Here is a 19,681-nt window from a genome sequence, read left to right on the forward strand (position 1 = left end):
TACTGTAACAGTATCCCCTTGCCCAAGGACTTATTCAGATGACAACCTGGCACATTGTTACTTCCAAGTTGATGGCTTCTTAGCATGAATTATGATACTTAGGTTAGCTCTCTGGTACAATAACTATATAGCTGCCAAATTCCTTGTTTGAAACGTCTAGCTGAGATGAGTGCATCTTTTAGTGCCACAATAATTCTGTAAAACTTTGAAGACAAATCAACTGAACTGTCTTGAATTGAGGTTAGACCAATCAAATACTTCATAAGCTACTAGTCCATTTATGAAATTATCAATGGAACCTAAGCTCTCTTAGTACCACTGGATCAAAGCTATCCCTTGTGTATTGTGATGTCTTCATAATTCTCCTTATTCCTTCTTCCATAAACTCCTTTATAAAATACACACCCTTTGAGTCTTTGGAAACTATTTTTGCTACTTCAGATGTACTTGCCTTTGTTCATGTATCCTAGCAAGAATATGCTTTCAAAGATAAACTCCATGCACAATCACACATGATTTGAGAAGAAATGCAAATTTGAATCCATGCAATGCAATCAAACAAGCAATAATCTACTCGAAAAGATGAATGTACTGGAAAATATAGTGCCTAGCCTATCTACATGTACCCATGCATCATGCAAAATGCAAAAACAGTTTCTTGATCACTTCAAATCCTCAACCTCACCTCTCAACACTCAGCAAAAATAAATATCGTACTCTACTCCACCCTCTCAAAATCTCACAATCTCTCAAGAAAAATAATAGTCCTCATGATGTTGACCAAGAAAACAACCCATCTCACAACCAGAGGTGTCCTTCACGACCCTCAAACTCACCCAACCACCTTTCCCACTCAACCAGAATTTCCTAGTTTGGTGATGAAAAACCCAACTCTCGTGAATACAAGAAATAATGCATGCATAGTAAAAGGTGTTCTCTCAAGTGCACATGCTTCTAAGATTTTATGTATACAGCTACATCGAACCTCATGCCATGCTAGTGCTCAATGATGGTGCAAAATGTACATCAACCCAACCCATGGCATGGAAATAATCAATAAGATCGGGAGACAACCCCCAAGTGTAGTGCATTAGACAAGTGCAATGCGAAGTGCTCATGAACCCAAAATCCCTGTGATGTGCAACAGTATTGGCAAGCAATCATATATGTTCTAAGATGTTTGGAAGCTTCCAACAAACTCTAGTTTCAGCCTAACCAAAAAATTACCAATCTCGACCAAAGCTATCAAGTTTCCACACTCAAAAAATCCAACAAAAGGACAAAGACAATTCCTAAGCTAGACAAACATAGAAAATCCAACTACATATCGACAAAACAAATAATCATGCAAACCTCTAAGCTAACAAAAAATCAACATATCTCTAGAGTTTTACTAGGGGTTTTTAGTTTTCACATTGAAAGATGAAGTTTTCCAAAAGGGTTAACATATACTTCTTTGTTGTATTTATCTTTTACTAACATTTCACTTTGTAGAAGATATTGGAGTTTTATATATATTGATATACTCACTAGAGAAATTATCATCATGAACTTTCTAAGTGGCATCCATGGCCAAGCAAAAATATGTCTTGAATGGAACACTACTTTCTTTTTGGCTAATTGTTTATTCTATTTAGTTGTCTATTTTAGTTATATGTTTCCATTTACAGTGCTAGTAGCAAGCTCGTGACTACCTTCTTTGACACCACATATGAGAATATTGTTGATCATGTGAAAGACCATATAACTTTCTCCAACAAGAAGTACCATTGCAAAGTGATACACATAATTGTGGATGGAGAGTGATTTCAAATGCCTAAAGGACAATATACTCAAAGATACTCAAGATAGATGGGGTGAATGTAAGTCTCTTTCATATTATTTATTTTTTTAGGGATCCCTTTTTAGTTTACCAACTTGTTACATTTTTTCTCAGAGTGACAAGATTACCTTGACTCATATATGTGGTAGATAAGGGAGCGATGTATTGAGTCGATTTTGGATAGGGCAATCACACTAGTCAATCCCGACTTCCCTCCACAAAAATCTTTAACTATGAGTAAGGGAAATGTCAGTTATCTAAAAAGACTAATAAGGTGAACTCCAAAAAACACTTTCTCCTATGAAGTTTCATCCATCTCCTCTTCAACTTGAAGAGAAGAGAGTACCTGTCAAAGTCAAATTCTTCTAGCTCAACCAAAGAAAAAAGCCATTGTGAGGAGACTAGAGATCTTTGCAAAAAGCAACAAAGAAGTTACAATGCCAAAGAATGAGAAGTTGTCAAAGATAGAAGAAGATAAATAAATGCAAATAGAAACTTGGAGGAATCTCCTTTGTTGTTTTGTATCCTTGTATATTTTCACTTCAATTTTGTAACTCTTGATTTAATGAAAAGCCTTTTATCCTATGTAAATATAATAATTATTTTCATATTTATGGCTCAAAACTTACAATTGTTGGAGACAAACAAGTTATACAAGAGAAAGAGCATTCAGCTCTTTTCCCAATTGTTTTACCATTGACTTTGAACTGGTATCCAGGGGATGTATTATCTAGTAGCTACAAGGTATCCCTTATATCCTTTAGACTCTAATTGGAAGTGACATTTACCTCCATTTTTTCTTCATGTGCTATAACTTGTACCTTAAGTTTAAAAGGTATGCAATTTGTGTTAGAATCCAAGAGAATCCAAATACCTAGTTTAAGTTTGTATCTTCTATAATCAAAGCCCAAAGCAAGAGTTTGTCGTGCAATGTTGTAAGACAAAGACAAGGATTGGGGGCATACAATACACCTCATGGTATCGCCCTTTATGTACTTTGTAGATTTCCAAAGCCTTCCTATAATGTTGTTCAGTTACTCTTTTGCAAAATTTCTACTTAGCTAAGATATCTTTGTCCTTTGTAAATGTGCTATTTTAAAGCATGCCACAAATATATGTAAGGGTATAAACCATGATAGTCATATTTTTCTTGAGATCCTTCTAGATATCATTGACTTTTGAATATCCCAATATATTTTGAATTTAAAACTGTGCATCGTTGCCTTATCATAGGAATCTTCCAATTTAGAGATGAAAGTCTTGGCAATGGCAAATCCTTAATATGTCCATATGTACCCACTCTAGAGGGAACCACATAATATGCATAATATATAAAAACCCTTCCCTCACTAAAAGAACTCACGTTCTGATCAATATAGATAACGTCCATGAATACCTTATCAATCACATGGAAGGTTCCACTTAAGCTTTCCACAGATTGCCATTCAATACTTGTTGACAAAAATATGTCTACAACTAAGAATTCCTTATTAGTACTTGCTTAAATGAAAAAAATATTACAAATGTTATTAACTCAAGACGTACAATGTGTATACTGGGAAACACATTTGTTTGGAAGCAAGTGCATATCCTTGGCCATGTAAATATGTTACACTTTGACAAACCACCCTTGAGGCATAATTTTAAAATCAATGATATGTCCCTTCCAAGGATATTTTATATCCTCTCTATTTCTTTTTTTTACCTTGTGAGAGCCCTTGCGAGAGAGCAACAAGGTAACCCAATCATTTATGCTAAATATTTTTGGCTTCCAATTTCCATTAGCTCCCTAGCTATAGATGGTGCAAGAGTTTACTAACCAAGAATGGTGCCTTCTAGATGCTATACTAGATTGAATTCACAGAGAAAGAAGCTCACCAAGAAAGGTGAGCAAACTAAAAAGGAATATTAGGAAGACTAATGAAAATATATTGGGTGCTAAAAGGATTTTGACTTTCAAAAATTTCATTATTAACTTCACATCATCTTTATCATGTCCTTTGTTAGATTTTATAAGTAAATGACTTCGGGGCTGTAAGAGAGGGGGATTTAATAATGGGAAAATACTAGCTACACTAGCTAGTATATAAGGTATTAGGGACTTGATTTTTGCATCAGATTATAATACAAGTCTCCTTTCATCTTCATCTCTCACTCTCCCAGCTTTCATGGCTTCTTTTTCTCTCTTTCTATCTTTCTCTCTCCTTTTCTAGTCTTTCTCTCTCCTCGTCATAGTCTTTCTCTCCCTTCTTACAGTCTTCCTCTCTCTTCTGAACACACACTCTCTCTTCTTCTCCCTCTCTCATGTCCTCTTCATGACAAGTGGTATCAGAGCTCTAGTTGTTCTGATCCATTTAGATACCTTACATGCTCAGTTACCATCCTTTTCAGTTTAAAAATCCAAGAAGCTTCAAGTACACAGGGACAAGCACTAAAATGGAGGAGCACTGAAGGACCCAGGGTTCAAGGACTGGGAGGACAACAGTCAAGAGTATTAATGGAGTCCTTGGACCAAATTTGGAGGCTGGAAGACTGGATTTGGCAGCTCATGGGTCATTTTGGGCCAAATTTGAAGGTAAATTTTTAGAAACAGTGGTCACAAGAAGTAGGGAAGAGTTGGTCTTGGTTACTTTTCACATGGAGTCTTCTCTCTCTTCATTCTCAAGCTCCTACCAAGCTTCCATGGAGGAGAAAAAACATAGATCTTCTTCCTTTCATCTCCAATGATCATATGCTCTCTACCACAGCTTCCAGGAGGCCTCGTGCTTTATGTCAAGTACCCAATTGGGTGATTAAGCTGCCTTCTTCCCTCCTATGTACAGCCCGCAATTTGCGACGCAAATTTCGGGCAGAAATCTGGGCACAAACAACAACACACGAGGCTTCTCCTTCATCTTGGCCTCTTGCAAGTCTGAAGCCTCCTTCTCATCTTCTTGGACATCCTTCAACCTCTGAAACCCTAACAGGTGCAAGCCATGGACAATCATGGATTCTTCTTCAAAACTCACTGATCCTTGAGGGCTTTTTCCTTCCTTGGTCCCAAGAACTTGTGCCTATAGGAATCTTTGAAGAAGCAAGCATCAAGAAGCACGTATTTGAAGATGGAGGCAAGAATGCAAGTTGGACATTTGGGGCAGCCATAGCCATAGACCACGACCTTCAATTTCTTCAAGTTCTCTTCAAGATTGGGTCTCGAGGCTTCAAGACTGGACTCCTTGCCATCAATGGAGCTTGCCTACCCAATTGGAAGAGCTTTGGAGCACAAGAAAGCATTATGGGGTGAGATTTTGAGGCATTCTTCTTATATGACCTTCAAGGCATGATGAGAACTACTGAAGTTCAACCCTTCATTCTCCCAATTGAAGAATCAAGCTTGAAGACTCAATTCTTGGCTAAAGTTAATATCTTAGAGCTAATGGGAGCATTGGAGAGCAATCATGGGACATTGGCCATTGATTATCAGCCCGTCTTCACCAATCAAAGAGGTACTTGACTCTTGAACTCTCTTTTAATTCCATCCTCTTGCTGAGCCTAAAAGCCTATTTTTGGAAGAGATTCAAGTAGTCAATCATGCATTTTCTTCAAGATTTCAATGCTTACATGCTACCAATTTAATTTTAGTCCTCTCATAGCCTTCCTTGCATTCAGAATGATCCATTCTATACTGAAAATTCTCACTACTATTTACTGATTGCCTCACCCTAACCTCTTGACTTGTAATGATTGTTTGAGCACAAATTAATCTCTGAAATCCACTGTAAATGAGGTGAGTTAGCAATGAGTCACTGCTCGGTAACCCCTCTCCTTATTCCCAACTCAATTCCATGTAGTTCATGAAAAGAATTACTTCCAAGTCCCTATGCATAGCATGTTGATTGCTTAATTAATAAATATAATAACTCTTTTCCTTTTGATCCCAATGGCCATGTATCACGAGGTATGGGTAGAAAGAACAAACCACATGCTGAAATACATGCTGCCACTATTTATACCATATCTATGGATGGTTAGACGGGATCCAAAAGCCCTTATACATTGTGTATTAAGGGCCAAATTCATGGGAAGGATGTGTTTATACTCATAGACAGTGGTAGCACTCATAGTTTCATTAACAGAGCAGTCATGGACAGGTTGAAGTGTTTTCCCACTGATTTATAGCAGCCATTGAAGGTGCAAGTTGCCAATGGGGATGAAGAAATTAGCACGCAAGTATGCCCTGCTATTCATATTCAGCTTGCTGAAAATTTTGGATAGCAATTGGATTTAATTGCATTGGAAATGGGACCTATAGATGTTGTCTTGGGTTGTGATTGGCTGAAAACTTTGGGCATTATAACCATGGAGTTTTCCTTGCTGTATATGGAGTTTGTCAGTGCGGGACAACTCGTTCACTTGTAGGGAATTCAAAATAATAGTGAATTTCAGCTCATTACTAGAAAAAACCCCTCAAGAAAGAGTTCAAGAAACGGTCCCAAATCTTTGTATTGCAATTAAATAAAGAAAATTCAGATCAGTCCACTAAAACAGTAAAGAATTCAGCATTGAGAACTCTTTTAGAAGAGTACAAGGACCTCTTCCAAGTGCCTACAACACTACCCCCTAATAGGGCGGTGATCATCCCATAGATCTGGAGCCTCAGTCAAAGCCTGTGAACAAGCCACCTTACAGATTGTCTAGGTGTGAAAGAGAAGAAGTTGCCAAACAAGTCAACATGGGATTCATTGAGCCCAGTTCTTCACCATATGCTTCCCTTGTGTTATTGGTCAAAAAGAAGGATAGATCTTTTAGGATGTGCATAGAGTACAGGGATCTTAATAAGATCAGCGTGAAGAACATGTACCCCATTCGACACATAGATGACTTACTGGATGAACTCAAGGGGGACTAAGTACTTTAAGAAGATAGATTTGAGGTTAGATCCGCATGAGGACAAGGGATGAGGTCAAAACAGCATTTTGGACTGATCGGGGGCTTTATCATTTCTTGGTCATGCCTTTCGGGTTAACTAATGCACCGGCCACCTTTCAGAGCTTAATGAACAAAATACTTCAGCCCTTTCTTTTCAGATTTGTGTTGGTCTTCTTTGATGACATCCTCATCTATAGTAGATCACTGAAGGATCACCTTTGGCACATGAGGTAGGTGTTTGATGTATTGAGGCATCATAGACTCTTTGCGAAGGAGACAAAATGTTATTTCATGCAAACGGAGGTGGAATACTTGGGGCACATTGTTAGTGTAGATGGAATTAGGGCTGATCCTAAGAAAGTGCAGTGTATAAAAGACTGGTGCAGACCTGCAAATACCACTTCACTTAGAGGATTTCTTGGTCTCTCATCATTCTATCGTCGCAAATTCATTAGGCATTATGCCACTATTGCGGCTCCCTTCACAGATAGGCTTAAGAAAGAGGCCTTTTTCTGGGATGCCATAGTTGACAAGAGCTTTAATCAGCTCAAAGAATTGCTTACCTCAGTGCCTATCTTGGTTTGCCCAAATTTTTCGAAAGAATTCACCATTCAGTGTGATGCCAGTGGCAGAAGCATAGGGGCTGTATTGTTACAGGAGCATGGGGTTATAGCATTTGAGAGGTGCAAACTTGCTAAAAATGAGGTGCCATGAATGTATATGACCAAGAAATGTTGGCCATCCTTCATGCCGTTAAGAAATGGCACCACTACTTGTATAGCAGCAGATTTAGGGTCATAGGGTCCTCAAATACTTCCTCTCTTAGTCTAATCTTATCCCCAAACAATGCGGATGGATAGCTACATTGCAGAACTATGACTTTGACATTACACATACGCGGGGAAAAGACAATGTAGTTGTTGATTTATTATCTAGAATGTGGGCTTGTAAAGTTTTAGCCATCATGGAACTTCATAATGATTGGATAAAAGAGCTTCAGGAGGCCTATTTGTTAGATACTGATTTCAACCACATTTTCCAGAAATTACAGCAAGGGCATGTAGAAGAAAACTCTCCATATCAGCTTAAGAACGATTGTAGGAGCTTTCGCTCAACCGCCAAGACCCACGGACCGCTTATTGTTTCAAGCATTCCAAGCTAAGCACTAATGGCTACCTCTCACATAGCCGATGCGCCATCCATATCTACGGGTGTAGTGAGCTTACCTCCATGCCGTTCGAGTTACCTCCTCTCCTGTGCACTCTGGTAGCTCCGCGATCCAAGTGCAAGCTCCATCCTCAAGCTCCACGCTCCAAGCTCCATTGTCGTGAGCAAGAGAAGAGAAGAGAAGAGAATAGAAGAAGAGAGGAGAAGATGGAGAGCTTCTCCTCCCCGGTCCCTCACCCTCACACTCTCACACTCCCTCTCTCAAACACAAGCTCAAGCAAGCAAGAAGAAGAAGAAGAAGAAGAAGAAGAAGAGGAGAGCCACTTTTGGCCACACACAAGAATAAGCTTCTCATTCCACTTTTGGCTTTTATACATGCCCTACTCCTCCTTGGGCGGTCTTCCCCTTTTTACATGACCGGCCATTGGCCTAGGTCCTCTTTTCCTATTTCCTTCCTATCCTTCTTGCTTCTTCTCCACCGCCCGTCTATCTTTACAATTTTCACAAGAGAGAACCTGGCACTCTTTTACAAGATTTCAGGGTGTGCCTTTGTATTTTAAAATGCACATTTCCCCTTTTGCATTTGCATTGGACTTTTAAGGTGCGCTTTTGGCCTTTTCTCCTCTTCTTTCTTCAGCCGGGCTACCTTTTTTCCTCCTTTGCCCTGCGTCTTTTTTATTTCCTTTTGCTTTCTTCGTGTTGGGGTTAACATTACCCCCCTCCTAGACGAGTGCCAGTCCCATGGCACTCTTCGTCGAAGGTAGCATGCGGAGCTTGCACTGAAGACGTGGGTGGAAGGGACTGTTTTGGTTTGCCTTGGAGGAGTTCTGATGTTCGTGCGGATGAAGGTCGTTGGTGGTACTTTGCTATTCTGATTGGCTGGTGATATGATTGTTGTAGGTGGTGATAGAGCTACTCTTTGTTGGGAATGGTCACTCATAGTTGGCATGGGTGTTGGTGTTCTTGGGATGCTCATGGTGGATTCTGCTCATGATGATTCTCTAGTAGTCTTGCATGATGAAGTAAAGGACAAGAGTTCAGAGTTGAGTGTTGATGTAGAGCTGACGGCACTTTCGTTGGAGTCTTTAATACCTGCAATTTGAAAACCTCTCGTGTGGTCTCTCCCTAAGGGGTAGTGCTACTCTTCTTATTGTGCACAATACATATTTTTATTAGTTTGGGAGATAGGTCGAACTCTAAGCAAGCCTGGAGTATTGTCCTGCACTTGAGGACCCAAACCGTGTATAGGTTATAGTGTGAATATTAAGTGAATACACGTGCGTATTTAGGTATTACTGAGTTAGAAGACTGTCAGCCTGGTTCCTTGTATAGCAATGGGTCAGTGAAGCAAGGGGCTAAGTTGATGGAAAAATTTGTCGATGAAGACGGGGAGTACACTTGAAGATTGCTTGAGACATCATTATGGTCTTGTCAAGGCAATGTAGCATAATTGAGCTCCTTGATGTCTTAGCCTCTGGTAGCTAGTGGCTACTTGTAATGCTTGAAAAGTATAGTATATTTTTCCATTGTCTTTCATGCCTTGCTTACCATTGTTGATTGTAATGGCATTGAGATGGAGTGCAAAAGAATTGTGCAAGTGGTTCAGGGTGACATGTCTAACCATAGGCGAGGCGAGCTCCCTAGGTATGTCGTGCCCTTGATGTGCCCTGAACAATTGTGGGGGATGTACAAAGGGCTAGGGGATTAAGGACGGAGCCAGCCGACCAAGGTCACTGGACGCACCTAATTTGAGGACCCCTAGGTGCAGTACTGTGATCGTGTGTGCCCTTTTTTCTTTCTTTCTTTCTTTCTTTCTTCTTCTTTTTTTTGGTGGAAAAAATGAATACAATCAATGCCATACATTGAGGCTGTTAGCCTTTCATTTGGATTAAGAAATGTTGGGATCCAAAGGCTATGAAGAATGGATATTACAGAGACGATTGTGTCACCAGCCTTGATGCTAGAGGAACTGTTGTTGAGATGAAGAGATACACTTGAGATTTTGCAAACCTCCTTGTAACATGTGAGACATCGAACAATTGAGGTAGCACTTGGAGTGAGCTGTGTAGGACAAGGGCAAAGCATCTTGTGAATTGAATCCTGGATGATGAAGATACGTTCGCCCTTGTTGAGAGCGTGGCTCGCCCGAACATAGAGTTTGGCCAAGGAGGAGGAGGTAATCGATGATTATGCTTTAGCCATGCTCAGTTGCAATATGTGCTTTCTGCAAAGGTGTCCTTGGGTTTTCATCCAGTGGCGCTTCCGTCATGGCTTTTCTTTCTTGGTATTCCTGTCACTTTCTCCATAATGGTTCTTTGTGGGGTTGGTGGTCTTGTGGTGACTTGGATATTAAACACTTCTAGACATTGACATGTGTCATTCTGCATTCACTTGGAAGGGTGTGAGAGCACATGCAAGTCACATGCTTCAACCATAATGAAAATGTCCAGCTAAACAAGACATCGCCAACTTGAATCCCTTAGTTTTGACTTGATGCGTATCACCTGCACTTGGTCATCATTGCTCATGGGGTGTGTTGGCCTTTGCTTCTTTTAGTATTATTTACAACGTCACAAAACACGTTGTTTATTTATGTACATGTTCATGAAACCATGTCACTCCGTGAGGATAAAAACCAATTGTAGGACTCAGGATTGCACTCAAGTGTGGCACACATATCTAGCTACTATGGTAGCCTACTTAGCAATAATAAATATTTGGCAACATCGAGTAGCATGGTGCCTTGTTCGAGTCTACTGGAAACATGTAGCTCCTCCTCAGTGAGAACTTTATCAATCAAAGGGCTCTCTGGGCTAGTTCCAGCTAGGTCCATACCTCAAACTATAGCTAGAACTTGAAATGAAGTTGGTGCCACATAGGTCGGGTCTCTTTGGGACCGCCATTTGGCTAGTCGCTCCTTTGAGACTGTCATGATTTGGGCTCCAAGTTCGGCCATTGTATCACGGTTTTCAAATCAATGTTTTTCAAATTGGCTTCTACCCTCTGATTGTCGCTTTAGTTGCTCTATCTCTAAGAGATTTGGCTGGCAAAGCATTTCATTAAATGTCACGGTTAAGCGTAGTTCGTCAGCCTCCTCGTCAAAGATGAGTCGCATGCGTTCATGTAAGAGCTTGTCATAATGTCCTTTTCAAGGTATTCTTGCTCTTTCCACGCTAGCGGATAAGGCAAATATTCCTCAAGCTTCTCCCTAGGGAATGTGCCCATGTCTGCATGAACATAGACACGTGCCAATAATTTCAGTTTAGTGTCCCACTCAATCAAGCACTCTGCGACATCTCTATGTTCTATGAGGGCTTTCTCGGTTGCTATCTCATGCAAAGTTCTAAGGGTTTCCTTAGGCTTTACCATAGCTGGGGGCTTAGGCCTAGAGGAGCAAGATTGATCAATGCCAAGATTGCTTATGCCTTCGAGGTTTTCATGTTTCTCCTGAGATTTTATGGTAGTTGTGTCATGGTTCTCCTCGGATGTGACCGGCGTGCTCTTAGCATCCTGTTGTGACAGTGTTGTATCCACTCTTGATTGATCAATGCGAGTTTCTCTATCGGTGGATTGAGTGTCACAAGCAATAGTTGACGATAATTGTTGCTTTGATTTATCAGAACACATGGATGTGTCTGAGATTTCACCGCTGTTAGGAGAGATAGCAATGGGTTTATCTAAACTAGATGCTTTGTTCATCATCTCTTCAGTACTCTTGATCCCAATCTTCTTGTCGTCTGCAATAGCTTGCAACTGGCGTTGTTTTCATTGCTTTCTTATCTTTCTCTTGGGCACTAGAGGTGTATCCTTTAAGGACTCAAGATCCTGAACTAGGTCAGTAGTTGATGTGCTTGGTTGGGCCTTAGTATTCTCTTTCTGTCGCATGTCGTCATGGGATTTTGCTACAGCCTCACTAGGTTGAACAGCCTTGCTAGGTTGCGAGGGTTCAACTACCTCTCTTTTTGGAGAATCTAGCTATCCAGCTAATTCTCCTCTGTTCAGCCCCGCATTCGATTGTGTTGACAGTTGCTCCTGGTTAGGCATTTGCTCTAGATTTTTGTCCTTATCTATTAGAACCTTTCCCCATTGCTTCTTGTCAAGGTGAGTGTTGTGTTTAGAGCTGTTGTTCTCTTGCTCTAGAGGTTTGGGTGACTCTAGTGTAGAACCTTGAGATGGTTTAGGGTTTTTGTCATGTAGACTTGGAAGAAACCAATTGAAGAAGTCAGGGTTGTATTGATGGGAAGCATAGAGATCTAGGATTGCAGGGACTTGAGTGAGGCAGAAGACATATGCACTGACATCAAGTACCATGCTTCCTACTCCTAGCCTGCTAGCCACGTGTAGATCTTCTTCTAGAAGCACTTTATCATACAAGGGATGTTTTTGGACAGTGGTAGAAAGATGGACATCATGGACAGTTGCCAACACTCTCAATGAGGTCGGGGCAACATACGTGGAATCATGTATTGATGTCCAAAGGGCTTTCCTTTGCTCAGCAAGTGTCATTAGTCGGTGGCCAATTTTGGCTGCCAAACTTTGGTTTGGAGTACCAATTTTGTACAAAGGTACCTTGTCCTTTCCCTTTTCGTTTGATTGCTTCAAGCTTTTCCTTGTTTGTCTCACATAGAGCTGTATAAAATGAGGATGTCAAGTGCAATTCTCTAGCTGTGGCTTTTGGGATGTCCTTCATGACTTCTTCAACAATAGCTGCATAGCAGAAACAAACATGTTGCTGCTCATACAAAGTCAGTAGTTTAGCTATGAGCTTTGTGTGCTCTGGTGTTGGCCTTCCGATGTCCACATGGACGTATGCACGTGTGATGGCTGTCAGCTTGTGATCAAGCTTCACCATGCACTTCATCTCTGGTTCATTGGTCAGATGCGCCATTTCTTCGGCCAAGTCTTCAAGAGATTTATCCTCAAGCCTAGGCTTTAGGTGCTTTGGAAGGATTGGAGGTGTCAAGGATGTTTGTTGCGACATCTCTTCCAAAGGTGAATTGCTAAGGACATGTTCCGCAATAGGTGTTGTCACGGCCAAAGGTTGTGAGTGCTGTGGTCCCTGATTGGAAGTAGTGGTGGCTACTTCAGTGGATTGGCTACCATTGGTAGACTACAGTGTCATGTCCTTAGGCAGATCAGAAGTGGTCGTGTCTTTTGTTGCCCTTTGCACATTCACTTGTGCAAGTTGAGTAGCGGCACGAGGCTGCCACTGCCGTGCTTCCTGTGTCCATTTAGGTGAAGAGGATGTAGGAGATTTGGGACTCCTACATGGACTTGGCACTAACTGGAGAATTTGCTCGTGATTGTTAGACGATTCTGTCATTAGCTTTGTTGAGCAATCAGCCTTATCTTGAGCAATGTTGTGCCTGTGGTGCTCATTATCCTCTTGGGAAGTCAAAGGCTCCTTGGGCACTAGTGGACCTTGTGCATGCTCGATAGTTACCCCTGATATCTGCTTGTTAAGCACGCTAGACTGAGGATCTACTTTTTGATAGGTCATGTTTGGTTTCTTGATTTCAATCGTGAGGGGCTCAATCACTCCAATATTTTTGGTTCGAGACTTGGATTTTTGTTTAGGATTCCTCCTACGCCTCTTTGCTTTTGACATAATTTGGGCTTCTGACAAAGGTGGTTTAGCAGGGGGTTTTGGTATCCAAATCCCTCGGTTGCCTGCATAATACCCTTGAGCACGAAGCAACGCCTTGGATATCCATCGCGGCGTTGTGCTAGCTCTCCATCGATGCCTACATCTATAAGGCTTGGGCTTCTTTCGTGGTCTTCTACGATATTTGTAAGTCCAAACCCTATCCTTGGCCTTGTCTCCTAACCTTTTTGTTTCAAGTATGGCCTCACTCACTAGTTCTCTCTGTTCAACCTGCACTTGTATCAACTCTTTCAACAACTCCTTGCTCTCATTATTAGGCTTGCTTGGTATGTCAGAATGCTCCTTGCCCTTTCCTCGAGGTTTGGTGAGGCCACCCTTGCTAAAAGTCGTGATTATCCTCACACCTGGTAGTGTTAGGTGTATCCTCTGTGCTACATAGTCGGCTTCACACTTCGTTGCCTTTTTGAAGGGCCTTCCTAGGAGGATTTCCTTTCCACAATCCTCCCATTTGGAGGAACATAGAATAGGACTGGCAAGCTTTTTGTTTCAATAGTTACAAGGATTCTGCACTTCCCTAGAAGTGCTTGTTGGGTGTTCCCTGTAAGGATTAAGAGTTGCATCAGTCGGTTTGAGCTCTGGTTGACCTAGTAGAGCCCATGCTTTGTAAGTCAAGATATTGAAATCTGCTCCTTCATCCATTAGAGCATTGATAGTATGCTCTCTTTTCGCAGTGAGTTTGACCCTAAGATAAGCAGGTGGTACTATGTCCTAGTCTTCCAGGTCTTGGCTTGTAAATTTAAGCCTTCTGACAAATTCCCTTGAGTCCCCAATTGCACGACCAGATGTGGATTCTCCACCGATGTCTTGGGTCATCTGTGCAGTGCTGCTCAAGGTACATCTCTCGTCAAGAGTGTCATGTCTAGTCATCTTCGCATTTGTAGCTTGCTAATGTTGCATTTTGCTCTGACTAGACACATTCTGAACACAATGTCTTTGTGTTCTCGTGGTGTGGCCTTTTTGCCCTTGATGGCTAGATTGGCCCATTGATGTTCTAGGATCTCTGTTTCTCTCTGTTTGGGTATGGGCTTTTGGTTGCTCTTTTGCAAGTGAAAATCCATGCTCATGTAGAGCCATTACTACACTAGGGTCCAATTTGGAGGACCTGTCACGGCGCACGTTTTCTCTCCAACCTACTTGGGGGAGGTGCGGAGGGGCAGAGCCCCCTCTGTGGGGGTTGGGGGGGGGCGCGGGCAGTCCCCCCTGGCCCGCAGGGCCGTTACGATAAACACCATGCGCAATTTGGAGGACCATTTATAGCCAAATTTTGAACTACTTGCTCTAAGTTTCAGCCCAGTGATGGATTTGTGATGTGCCTTTAGCTCTACGTAGCCTTTGGGGTCAATTTTGGGGTTTAGATGCTTCAAAATTTGTGTTCTAGATACCTGTCCGATTTTGATAGTTTTCTGTCCGATTCTCAGATGTATGATTTTCAGGAGTTCGATTATCAGAATCGGACGTCCAATTTTGGGTTGGTCCGATCGGCCTAATGGTCCGATTTTGGTCACGTCCGATTTCTGGAATCAGACGTCTGAGATAAGGTTGTTAGTCAAATTGAATGGCATTACTATTCATTGCATATGGTCGATGTTTAATCAACACCACATCCAATACCATGGAAGCTTTATGGGTGACAATGCTAGGGTTGATCCATTTAATTTTTTGCACAGACTAGGTAAACAAATAAACTCTTTTATGAGGCCCATCAAATTGGTCTCATTTTCATCAGTTAGATCGTAAGCTATGAACATGGGCTAAGGCTTTTTCCTTATTATGTAGGATGGCTCTTGAGGCTCCAAAAAGTTTAGAGGGGCTCTAAGCCAATAAATTCCATGTTGATTGCAAATAAAGTGTGATTGCATATAGCCCAATCTTACGAGATTTAAAGGTCCTATCCTAGGTTAGATAACGTCCTTCTATAGAAATACAATTTTGTACCACTCTACGAAGTGAAGATTTTGATTGTTATTATGAAATAAAGTAGCCAATGTTTGAATTGTTTGTTAAGTGCCAAACAAAGATTAAGTTTAACAAACCATGTTTAAAGGAATAATAAAAGAAATGTGCATTTATGTATCCTAATAGAGTGGTATTACATCCACTAATTAAAAAACTAAAGCAAACGCAATCAAGAAAAATGGGAGGCTTCGATCCTCAGTGGACCCAATAAGTCAGTTGATACTAGATAGAGATAATTAGATTATGACCCTCCCCCAAAATAAAAAGTTTATATGACTCTTTCCAAGTTGACACTATTTTGGGGGATGGAGCTTATATTCTATCTTATGGATAGGGGCATCAAGTTACACTCTCCCTTGTCTCTTACTCTTTGAACCAAGTGTAATGTTAACCATGCTTTCACCTCTGATTGATTACAAAGTAATCTTTCTTATGTGAGTGTTAGATTGTTGTTAGAGATAACCTATCCATGCTTCCCCTGTGTGGTAAAACCAAAATTCCCATGTTTAACTAAGCCCAACATTTCAAGTAGGTTAGGCAACATTGTGCAAAGACACAAATTTTAGTTGACTACTAGAGGACTCCTCTAGGCCTGATGGATGAGACACCTTTTGTATATTCTATATTTTACTTGTGCAATTATGAAAATATGATAGCAATATGACAATGTACTTTTGAAGGCAATGAACACATGGATACTTTCTTATTTGCCTTATTCTTGGATGTATTTGTCTGTGTTTCTCATTCTCTTTTCCATTTTCTTGTGGTAAGAAAAAATCAAATGATACACAAATATGATCAAATAACAAGGTTCTCAAGTATGGGACACACACCAAGGAGCTTTAGCAATTTGTTGTTACATCCATCTTTCACTTACACTTTCATGTGCATCCCCACTATATCAACAAATAGACACACCCCCAAGGAGAGCACCGTCTTTTAAGCAAGTAAGTTGAAAACAAGCACGATAAGAGCCATCAACTTTCACAACCTATAAACTTTGACAATAATAATCATCCCATACCTTTGCCTTCCATCCATCAAGTTTCACGTACAATCTAAAATCTAAACCCATGAATGCCACCATACCACACTAACAAATCATACCATAGGATTGATACTCATCTAATAACAAGGATGAATGTTAACCCTAACAAAAATAATTATACCAAGAGAAGAGCTAATGAAGATGAGCTAGAGACCAAAAATCAATCATCAATCAAAAGTACTAGAAGATTGTTTTTCAAACATATAAGTTTTTTAAAAGTTCATTATACAATTTTAGGTTGTCTCGATTTGTGAGGTGTAATATTACTTTTCATTCATCACTTATAGATGAGAATCAAATTACTTTTGCATAACCCAATGAGAGCAGGGCTCACTCCTATGCAAATTGTAATATCGCTTAGAGTTACATTAGAAAATCCATAACATAGATGTGAGGGTTACAAGCAACCCCTATTTCCTTTTAGTTAAAATAGACCCAATTAAGCTAAGTGGTATGTACAATTCGAGAGAAAAACCAATAAGCCACAAAAAGGATGGACTATCCAACTTTTAAGAGGAAAACCCTAACCCTAATGCATAGAATGTATACAAGTGAGTAGAGAGCTCATTCCTATGTATGTAAACTTTGGAGCTTTCACTCATACATTCTCATGTACCTTCTTGTGAATACATTAAGAGAGAGAGAGAGAGAGAGAGAGAGAGAGAGAGAGAGAGAGAGAGAGAGAGAGAGAGAGTGTGTGTGTGTGTGTGTGTGTGTGTGTGTGTGTGTGTGGAAGAGATTGTGAGAGTCTTATTGAGGAGGAGCTCTTCTTTTTTCTTTTTTCCTCATTCATCTTCTCTATCTTCATCTAGTGATGGAGTTACTTGATGCAAATGTAAAGAAGTTGACATGAAGACTTGAGGAGCACCTCTTTCAAATCATGATACCATTTATGAGCCTATAAGCTTTTGGACTACAACATGGAAGGGTAAGTACATAGATCCACTCAAACTTTGAATCTCTTAGTTTCTTGCTCGCATAGGGAGTGTGAGTAGAAGCTTAGTGGTTCAAAGCTAGAGTACTAGCCAACTAAATGGAAGGTAGTTAAGCTAAGGAAAAGTTTTGACTCTTAAATCAATGAGTACCATCCAATGTTCCCACATTGAGGTTTTGTTAAGCACAACAAACTTGGTTTTCCTTCCTCAATAGATGAGACTAGAACAAAGTCAACTCCATTGTGAGACAAGCTCAATTCAAGACCTTTCAATTCTATTCTCTAGAGTTCCTATTTTGTTCTATTTGCTTTTATTAGATTTTTTATAAGCTTCTCTTTTAAAGCTTTTGCAAAACTACATTTAGAGGTGTACTAGACCTTAGTATGCATCCAAGCTCTTTAGTCCATTATTTGGTGTAGTCTTGAATTTGGAGCATGCTATGAATTCAAGGGTAGTCATTTTCATTAAATGAATAGTTTCTAAAGTGGATTCGCCAATCACAAGTTTGCATACTCCCACTAGCCATACCAAGTGCTAGCCACAACACTGTTGATGTAATAAGTCTAAATGTATTACCTCTTTGGATCTTGAATCCTTGAAGAAAGTATCCATTGATATTAGTTTATTATCTACATGTCAATGAGCTATAGTTTAAGAGGGAATGCTATATTCTACACTTATATTTTGATTTTGAGAGTAATCTATTATTCTTGTGTCATTAATATTTTTGAATATTATGTTCATTGTTTTCTTTCCTAGTATGCAGCTTCCTTCATTGGTTTTTGTTGATAAAGTATTAAAAGGAGTTTTCACTCCGTAGTTCCTTATTCCCACCTTATCAACCATTAATATTGAAGGTTGGTATAAACATGATTATGGGTGAATACACATTGAGCACATCACCTACAATGTAATGCTTAATCATTACTATCATCTAGACATCACCATCAAGGATTTAACCACCTCACATGATTTTGCATCCACCATGAGTACACAGAGACCATTGCTAATTGAATTGAAGATCTATCTAAAAATAGTCATAAAAAATGATACATTACAATAGTTAAAAGTCAAAAATCTGAATCAAGCTACTACACATACCAAGAGATACTCGTAACATAAATTTCACAAGCTAGCAAACAACTACCACAAATAGTAACTCCTAAAATGTTGACATTGACAATTGAAAATAGCAAGACATACTAAGATGGAGCCGAAAAAAATACGAGTAAAGTTTTGGAGAGATTTATAGTCTCAAAGTCTCTCTAAATTGTAACTCCATTCATTTTTCAATGTCAAAACTAGTCCATTATATTTCAAAGATAGTGTACGAAACACATACAACATGTAGAGAATGATTATTGTAGAATCCATGCATTATGCTCACTACCATGAAAATCATATGAGCCTATGGATAAAACTAAAATGTTCAGCAAGTCTATGTACAACAAAATATCTTACAAGCAAAACACAAAATCCCACGAATACATTGTAAAAACTTGTGGGCAAGCCATAAAGGCCTAGTTTAAATATGAGCATTATAGGTGGACACGAGCCAATTAACAAGATAACAACTGGCCATCCAAAAGAAACCCTATGTATAAATGAGTGAAAATGAATAGAGAACTCATTCTTCTATACAAAAACTTATGAGCTCCTACGTCCATATTCTCCCTTCTTGCTTCAACCATAACAAAATGCAATGATTCTTCATTAAAAAATACATAACCAAAAAGTTTAAAATGGACAAGGTTACTCAAGACAAGAATTACATGTTTCAAGAGCCAAGAAACTAGAGCAAAACAACAAAAATGATAAGAAAAATTGCAACCCATTAGGCAATAGGTTATGAAATTGTTCTAAAGTTTTTAGTAGTTTCCATGTAAACATGGACATCCCTCCTAATACAAAGATTCAAATCCTTTTAAACTAGATAACTAGCTCCTAAGGAGCTCTTAGTTGATACCACTTTTGAATTATCCAAACCTACGTAATCCACATAATAATCTTCATTGTCCACATAGGCTTGCATCACTAACCTACCCTATAACAAAATTAACAAACAATGGTAGCATTCCATTGGCTTGCAAAAATGACCATCAGCAAAGATAAGTAAGCTAGAAGTTGCATTTGACCTTAGGATCAAGCAACAAGCAATTCAGACTAGTTGATCTTATATG

The sequence above is a fragment of the Lygodium microphyllum genome, chromosome 15 (genome assembly GCF_053477565.2).
Source record: "Lygodium microphyllum isolate KBCC chromosome 15, Lygodium_microphyllum_v1.1.10, whole genome shotgun sequence".
NCBI lineage: Eukaryota > Viridiplantae > Streptophyta > Polypodiopsida > Schizaeales > Lygodiaceae > Lygodium > Lygodium microphyllum.